General features: G+C 40.6%; 1 pseudogene; it reads right to left on the bottom strand.

Moving 5' to 3' along the window:
- Positions 1-9,192: 9,192 nt before the first annotated feature.
- LOC107990187 (uncharacterized) overlaps positions 9,193-9,275 on the bottom strand; it is a 2,932-nt pseudogene continuing 2,849 nt past the window's right edge.

The following is a 9,275-nucleotide window of genomic DNA, read 5'->3' on the forward strand; positions in this document are numbered from 1 at the left end:
CATTTTTCTGAGGTTTATTCAGTAGTAGAGGCAGCTGGATGATGACTTTCTGATTCACTTTTTGACTTTTAGGAGAATTCCTCTCTACTGGTAACGTTAAGTAAAACCATGGAGGCAGCCATGTTGCCGGAGTGTTGACATCAATCAGCTACTCGATTGGTCTAGCACGATCACGTCGAACTGTGCCACCACTCGCGAACCAAAATCTTATTACACACTAATACACATTTTCAATTGTCTTCCTGTTGGTCAAAATGGGCAGGGTTCACCTTATAGCCTATAAGGCTCAAATGCCCTTTTTATTTAGTTGAAGAAAAATAACTCAAAAGTTGAGCGGTCCAGAGACGACATTGACTGATGAACATATTGGACAAAACTGGAAAGAAACAAATAGGAAAATGTTTGGACTTTGGTCATAAAGACAAGGAAGTGAGAAGAGGGGAGATGTTTCACTGTGGTGGTGAGAATAGATAGTAGTATAATGTATGTCACTGTCTCTGAAGGACTCAAGGGTCACTCACTCCACAGCCGTTTCCATCTTCTGTCCCTCAAACACAGCATTTTCTTCCAACTGTCCAAATCCTTTTGCCATGGTGAACAGAAAAACCCAATCCATAAAGATTTTTATTTATTTATTTTTTTACAATTTAAAAAAAAAAAAAATTGCGTTGCTACATCCACTATTCTGTTCATTCAGGACCCTCTCGGATTGGACCTTGACCTCGTCAGACATACTTTGTCTCTGTCCCATTTGTCTGAGAAGTGTTGACTTATTGTATTCCTAAGTGCTGTATAGAGACAGAAAACAACGACCAGTATGCAAAAACCACACAATGGGTTTACATTCCATAGTATTTACAGTCATACTACACTACACAGAAGATACTGCACTGAATGACCTGAAGACACCAGGATGGAAGAATCAGCTCTATATTAATAATAGTAAGTGCTGGGTTGGGAGTACATCATGTCCATGTGTTGTTCACAGAACTGTGTGTGTGTGTGTTGAGGAATGCTCCATCTAGAGTCTGAAGGCTGTGACAGACAAAGGCAAAAACCATCTGAAATAATTGTGTTCCAACAATATAATACAGGGACTATTGTGTGGGAAGTGAACACAGCGTTGTCTGATTGAAACTACTGCGTCTCAGGAAGGTCTCAGACATTTTTCTTTCCAAAGTGACGAGAAGAACAGAGAAGACATTCCTCTTTTATCAGAAGGCTGTTTTTAGTTGTAGATGTTGTTAAAGAACAACATTATTGCTGGAACTCTTTAACAGGGTTTCCTCACATGAATGACAGTTGTTTAAGCCTCACTTTAGGTTTCCTTTAGCTGTTGGTGAGCTACTGTTTGAAGATGGCGGATCAGATGTAAAGAAAGGCAGTTTTTGTGATTATGAGAAAATAGACAAGGGCTGTCAAACATACGGGCCATAACCGGCCCGTTTGGGGTTTAAATCCGGCCTGCTTGATGAATTTTGAAAATAAAACAAATACACAAACACTTCATGTTCAGGAAATGTTTTGTAAGATTATATTTCATTATATATAATTATAATAACATAATTAAGATTTGTTTGAAATTGATTTGTATGAAAACAAAGGGGAAAAATACTAATACACCTGTGCATATATTTGTATGAAAACAAAGGGGAAAAATATGGCTTTATTGTTATTTTAGGTAATCATGTTATGATTGTACTGGTTCAGCTCATTGGATATCTAATTAGATTGTATGCAGCACCTGAATTAAAATGAGTTTAACAGCCCTGCATTAGCCTGACTGTGATCAGAGTGCCCCCTGGCCTGTCTGCTACACCAAAATTGTAAAAATAAAATAAAATTATAAGATCATTACCATGACAATATCATTGGTACTGGTACAGTAAAGGAAAAGCAGTTAGCATTATCATTGTTAGTATTATTATTAAATGTATTTATTTTGTTAATATACTTTTCATTTATTTACTTTTACAGGCAGTGTAGGAGAATACCATGTTTAAAGGCTTTTTTTTTAAATTGTTGTACATTTATAAATGATGCTGAAGCTATTTAACCAAGCCATCACGTTGGGAGTTATAAATTTTACTCAGTCAATTAAAAAAGGCTGGGCAGTTTTTCCACTCTCTAATGAGCAAATGTTTCCCTTATCAACTGTAATTATACAAATGATCACAATCATGTTACCAGTTATTCTGCTCACGACCTACGGTGTATCGCAATTATGTCGCCATCTCCCATAAATTCATGTCTTATTCCATCAATCCGATGAATGGAATTAAAACTCATCAACTACTCTGCACAGGAACTAGTTGGCGAGCAAAGCAGATGAATACATCGTTACGTGACACTATACGTGGAAGATGCCTTTGTTTACATTCACTGGTTGTATGTCAGGCATTAGATTGTGCTACACTCACTTACTTTTGTTTGTGTTGCCCTTCATTATGGCCAGGTGTAGGTCAGACTCTTCTGATGTTTTCATGTCCTCGATAATGATGTTACCACTGTGTTAGTGTAGGTGAGTTCCGATTTACGCTACACCGTAGGAACTGAACTCCGGCCTGTAGTCAAGATTATATTCTCTCCTGAAGTTGTAACTTCCTTCCACTGTCTGCAGGAGGTGTCTAGAAGTGGTATACTATACTTAGCTATAATTTTCTTTTTCACTGGCTTGTTTTTGAGTAAATCTTGCATACTACACCTTGTGTACTACACCAAGTGTGCGTCCCTTGCCTCCTGCACGTCTTTTGCTCTTTAGGTTGAATGGTAAAAGCAAACACAGGATGTTTGAACAGGCACAAATTGATTTGTCAAGTCACACAGTGGTCACTGTACCACTGACTTCCTGTTGCCGGACATGGTCAATCCAGGATTGGTGATGATTTGGTTGTGAAGTATGGTTGCATCATTGACACCACCAGGCAAGGACTCAAGATACAAAATGCTTTAGTTTAAATGTTTGCACTGAACTCATGAAAAATGGATGTGGTTGATCTGAATGGCATTCAATTAGTGGCCACAACATTAGGTACCAGACATGAACCATGGGTTTTTTTTTTTCATACTGTTGTAATGACCCCAGAAACTTCTCTTAGAGAATCTGGGGTGGTGCAGGATGCTAATTGGACGATTAAACAGTTTTCCTTAACAAGTAGATAAAAAGGTGTAGCTGAATTATTTGTCAGAGCAGTACATGAATAATGAGCTAATTGTGTTTGTGTATGTGGTGCTTTGGCCCAGAGGCAATGTCTCTGTCATTCGTTTGGAACCCCAGGGTTCACCTCCTGGGCAAGATCGAATCCTGGTTACTGGTGCAGTGTGATCTGGGTGGCGGTCATGAAAACTGCTGCCCCCGCGACCCGGTAACAGATAAGCGGATGAAAATGGATGGATGGATGTTTGTGTATCTCTTTCATTTCTCACATTGTTAAGAAAATGAGTATCAAAACACAAATGTAAGAAATATGGCCAAAATAAAGAGTCTAGATAATACCAAAGAGTTTTCATTCATTGTTCAGAGTTCAGAGTGGAGGACAGCGGCTGACACAGTAACAGGGTTGGCAGACAGATATGGGAGCAAAACTCCCGGAGAAGTTGCTTCACCAGCAGTGCCCACATCTAACAAGCCTCCAACTCCAACAGCTGCGGCTGCTTACTTAATAATGGCTCATTGTTCCTGGCCTTTGTAGGTGTGTAAATACCTGTATTTCTGTCCCTGTGAGGACCTTTTAGAGCTGCACAGAGAATGTGTGGAGTTGTTATTGTTACTGTTGATCGAATTACAAACATTTTGGCCGATTCTTCTCAACTTTTGAGACAGCTGATTCGGAATTGGATATGTTTAGAGATAAGGAGAAAGGTCCGTTAAGCCAATAAATATAAGATGGTAATATATAGTATGTTTAATTTAAAAAGTGTATCTTTATTTTAAAGTTAACTGTCCCGTTAAATCTTATAGTGACATGTATTTACATGCTGTCAGAATTAGTGTGCTAAATCACTGTACAGTCAACATGTCAGGTCAGATGATAGACGTGTATGGAAACCAAAAAGTGAAAAGTTGTTTAAAAAAAGCCAACGTGGGAAATCACATTCAGATATCAAACGTGGGTTGAGTGTCTTGGTCGGGTTTTACAGATGCAAACGATGTAGCTTTAAGAACGAGTTTAACTAGTGTTTCTGTTTAAAAGACTAAAATGATGAGAACTGTTGCGCCTAACAAAACTTAGAAGAATTTTCAGTAGAAGAACCACCGTCTCTATGTCCTCTGGATAAAAAAATGTTCCCCCCCAAAAAGCGTACTTTTATTCTTATTTAATTACTCATGTAGTGGATTTTCTAAATTTTAGTTAGGCTTTGTTGGCTTATTCCAGAAACACAGTCGTGCCATTTAATTTCACTGACATTAAGGGCTGTGGCAAGGGAATTATTGGGGTTATCCTTATACTTAGCTTCAGGGTGAAAGGGCTGGGGTGGAATGGGGTGTATTACCGGATTATAGGTTTTTAGGATTAGTTGGTCGTTTCGGATAATTTGTACTATCTTATTGTAAGACACATCTGCAGTAGTGGACCTTGGGGTCAGTGAGTGTTTCGGCCATTATCACTAGACACTCTCCCTCTAGGAAGGCCCCAGGGTGTGTATTGCGAATTAATTGCTATTAGGTTTATTAACATTACTTCCTAACTTAATCTGTTGCTCCTGTTTTTGAGCTAAGGTTACAGTTTATTATTTAATTATGTCTATTGTGTTTGAAATTAACTATTGTAGGTCAATTTTAGGTATTCTCACACATTTTGTGTTATGTACTAAATGCTTTTCAGCTTTTATTATGAAAGACAAGCATTTTTTCATTCATTTTCTGCAAATATTCAGTATAATGCATTGGGATTTTTCCCAGAAAGTCTCCTCTAATTTTAAACCACGATAAAAAGCATAATTTCCATTACCAAAATGAATAAAAAAAGAACTTCATCATCATTACAAAACAGTCACACATGGTACCACAACTTAAATTCAAACACCGGAAAACAAGGACAATTTTCTATGAACTGTAGTTTTCTTACTGTTAACAAACCGGTCATGTTTAACATTACTAAATTGGGACCACATCACCATCAACTGTCTGCAACTAAAAAGTATAACTCTTTTGTTGTTGATAACAAAACAATAACCTCCACAAAACTCTTGTCTTTTATTTTCTGTTGTCTTGCAGTGACAGAAAACGACAATATCATAAAAATGTGTTCAGTCTGAACAGTGAATCCCCAATGAGTGGAGTGAAACTACTACGAACCATTCTCTCACCTACGTATAGCACCGTGGTACAATTTGGTACAAAAGATTGTGTTTTCTTTTCTGTCTGTCATGTAACAATGAGTTGGAAGGGGAAAAAATGTGCCCCCAGATGTTTTTGTGAAGACGTTTTTTTTTAAACTGTGAATAGCTGGGTTGCAAAATGACGATGGAGGTGACAAAAAGGAAGAGAGTGAAGACAGAGCATAAGATCAAGTGTTGGAAACTAAGGAAATAGAAATGTTGTGAAGACTTCAGGAAGGAAGGAAGGGCAGTTCTGGGCCGTGTTGAGAAATTCCCAGATGATTGGGAGACTACAGCTGCAGTGATTATGGAGACAGGTAGGAAGGTGCTAGGTATGTCCTCTGGGCAGAGAAAGGAGGACAAAGAGACCTGGTGGTGGAATGATGAGATCCAGGAGAGTGTGCAGAGAAAGAGATTAGCGAAGAAGAGATGGGACAGTGACAGAACAGAAGAGAACAGACTGGAGTACAAAGAGAGGACAAGGGAGGTGAAGAGGGAAGTGGCCAAGGCCAAACAAAAGGCATATGAGGAGTTGTATGAGAGTTTGGAAACAAAGGAAGGAGAAAAGGAGTTGTATAGATTGGCGAGACAGAGAAATCAAGCTGGGAAGGATGTGCAGCAGGTGAGGTTGATTAAGGACAGAGAGGGGAATGTGATCACAAGTGAGGAAAGTGTGCTGAGAAGATGGAAGGAATACTTTGAGGAGTTGTTAAATGAGGAAAATGAAAGGGAAAGTAGAAACGAGGAGCCAGAGACTAGTAGGAAGAAGGTAGATCAGGTTAGAAAGGATGAAGTTAGAAAAGCCCTGAAGAGGATGAAGAGTGGAAAGTCAGTTGGTCCTGATGACATACCAGTGGAAGTATGGAAGTGTTTAGGAGAAGTGGCAGTAAATTTCCTGACTGGTTTGTTTAACAGAATTTTAGAGACTGGCAAGATGCCTGATGAGTGGAGAAAAAGTGTTCTGGTGCCAATTCATAAGAAGGGTGATGCACAGAGTTGTAACAACTACAGAGGGATAAAGTTGATGAGCCATACAATGAAGATTTGGGAACGAGTAGTTGAAGCTAGGTTGAGGCAGGAAGTGGAGATTTGTGAACAACAGTATGGTTTCATGCCTAGGAAGAGTACCACAGATGCAATATTTGCCTTGAGGATGTTGATGGAGAAGTACAGGGAAGGTCAGAAGGAGCTGCATTGTGTATTTGTAGATCTAGAAAAGGCATATGACAAAGTGCCAAGGGAGGAATTGTGGTTTTGTATGAGGAAGTCAGGAGTGGCAGAGAAGTATGTTAGTTTGGTGCAGGACATGTATGAGAATAGTACAACAGTAGTGAGGTGCGCTGTTGGGAGGACAGAAGACTTCAAAGTGGAGGTGGGACTACATCAAGGATCGGCCCTGAGCCCCTTCTTGTTTGCTGTGGTGATGGACAGATTGACAGATGAGGTCAGACAGGAGTCCCCATGGACTATGATGTTTGCAGATGACATTGTGATCTGTAGTGAGAGTAGGCAGCAGCTAGAAGAGAACCTAGAGAGGTGGAGGTTTGCACTAGAAAGAAGAGGAATGAAGGTCAGTCGCAGCAAGACAGAGTACATGTGTGTAAACGAAAGGCAGAACAGTGAAATAGTGAGGCTACAAGGAGCAGAGGTGGTGAAGGTGCAGGAGTTTAGGTACTTAGGATCAACTGTTCAGAGCAGCGGAGACTGTGGAAGAGAGGTGAAGAATAGAGTACAGGCAGGATGGAACAGCTGGAGAAAAGTGTCAGGAGTGATCGGTGGCAGAAGAGTGTCAGCTAAGGTGAAGGGAAAGGTTTACAGGACAGTGGTGAGACCAGCCATGATGTATGGTTTAGAGACAGTAGCAATAGGCAGAAGACAGGAGGAGGAGCTGGAGGTGGCAGAGTTAAAGATGCTAAGATTCTCTTTAGGAGTGACAAGAATGGACAGGGTCAGGAATGAGGTCATTAGAGGGACAACACAGACAGGAAGGTTTGGAGAAAAAGCTAGAGAAGCCAGATTGAGATGGTTTGGACATGTGCAGAGGAGGGACAGTGGATACATTGGTAGAAGAATGTTAGAGATGGAGCTACCAGGTAGGAGAAAGAGAGGAAGGCCAAAGAGGAGATATATGGATGCAGTGAGGGAGGACATGCAGATAGTTGGAGTCAGAGTAGAAGATACAGAGAACAGGGAGAGATGGAAATCAATGATTTGCTGTGGCAACCCCTGAAAAGAAAAGGGACAAAGCCAAAAGAAGAAGAATAGCTGGGTTGGTACTGACAGCAGGTGTATGCAGATAAAAATCTAAAAGGTAGTTTAAACAAAAACAAAGTAAGTAACACCAATGTAGCCCACAATGAGTGACAGTGACATCTGAAAACTATTGGATAAACCGAGTAAATAAATTCAAGTTGGAGGGTTGAGCTCCAAGTAGCAAAGGGTAGGTCCCTGAGTGTGAACCCCTGATGAATGCTAGGAGTTCACAATAAACATGAGCCATTCAGATGACAGCGACAAACTGTACAGGAGTTCTCTAATGTTTAGGCATGAAAACTGAACGACCATCTGTCCTATACCAACAAAAAAACATCATCATCATGTGATGTGGGTCAGTCACCATCACTGAACATTTGACTGATAACAAAAACACAGCATGGGTTTTGGCACTGGAACTTGGACTATTTCACTGTTGTGCACGTTATTCAGAAACTAAAGATTTCAAGTGTATCAAAACAAAAAAGACTTGGCATAAATGCTGCCAACACCATTTCTATGACAAGGGAAAAGCTAAGAGTTAAATATATGACATTTTCTAATGTAAGGTTTTTGGAGGAAAAAAGTGAGATGACTCAAATCCATCACATTTCTAATCAATTAATTAAATGTAAATTTCTGTCAACTCGAATGACGTAACTGGAGCAGGGGTCATTTTGACTAAACAGACATGACAGGTGACCTGCCATGATGGAGGCTAAGTCGATGACTATTATCTTGACTACATTTACTTTGTTTATAAAACTACAGTAGGCAGGATCTGTATCGGCGACACTAACAAATAATAACTTCATAACCTTTGAGCATAATATAGATGAAGTGGTTTGTAAGTAAACAAAAATGTGCAGCTCATTTTGGCTTTGACCAATCACACAGCACATCACAGGAAGCAGACAGACCTACTGGCAATAACAACATTATATCAAACACTGGCAGCATCTTGGCACCGGCTGCAAGCACTGAAAACAAAACAGTGGGGGGAAAAAATGTAAAAACGTCATTATCAGCAGACATGGAGAGATTGTCTCAGGTCATATGTGCAGAACAAGAGAGTCAGAGAGCTGCCGTCCAAGAAGTGTTTACTTAAAAATTATCTTTTTTTTTTTTCTAACCTCAGTTTCCTGCCTACTGCAGTTTGACTGTCCTACAGCACTGTTGAGAGTTGAGAGATACATCTTGCAGGGACACATCAGTGATGTAACCTGGGGTCACTGGGTGTTTTGGGTTTTTCAATCATCAGACACCCTCACCCAGGCGATCCGACCAGAGGTGATCAGACTCCGGCCTGTGTCCCAGCAGCGTTCTTGTGGCTTTCTCTGCGGCTTCAGTTGCAGATCTGCTGGCCTTCCTCATTGCCTCCCTTGTGAGGCCCAGCATAGTGAGGACTTTGCAGAGGGACCGCCCTGCAAATCCTCGGCAACCCACCTCCAGGGGTTCACAGTATGTCTTCCAGCCTTGGCTCCTGCACTCGTCCACCAGCTCCTGGTACTTGGCACGCTTCCTCTCATTGGCCTCTTCCATGCGCTCTTCCCAGGGAACTGTGAGTTCCAGAATGATCAGCTGCTTGGTGGAATCTGAGACAATGATCATATCTGGTCAGTGCCGTGTGGATGTAATTCTGGCTGGAATCTTCAGCTGTTTGCCCAGATCCACTTCCAGTTGCCAGTCAGTGGCGGAGG

The sequence above is a fragment of the Cynoglossus semilaevis genome, chromosome W, assembly GCF_000523025.1.
Source record: "Cynoglossus semilaevis isolate Cse_v1.0 chromosome W, Cse_v1.0, whole genome shotgun sequence".
Lineage (NCBI taxonomy): Eukaryota > Metazoa > Chordata > Actinopteri > Pleuronectiformes > Cynoglossidae > Cynoglossus > Cynoglossus semilaevis.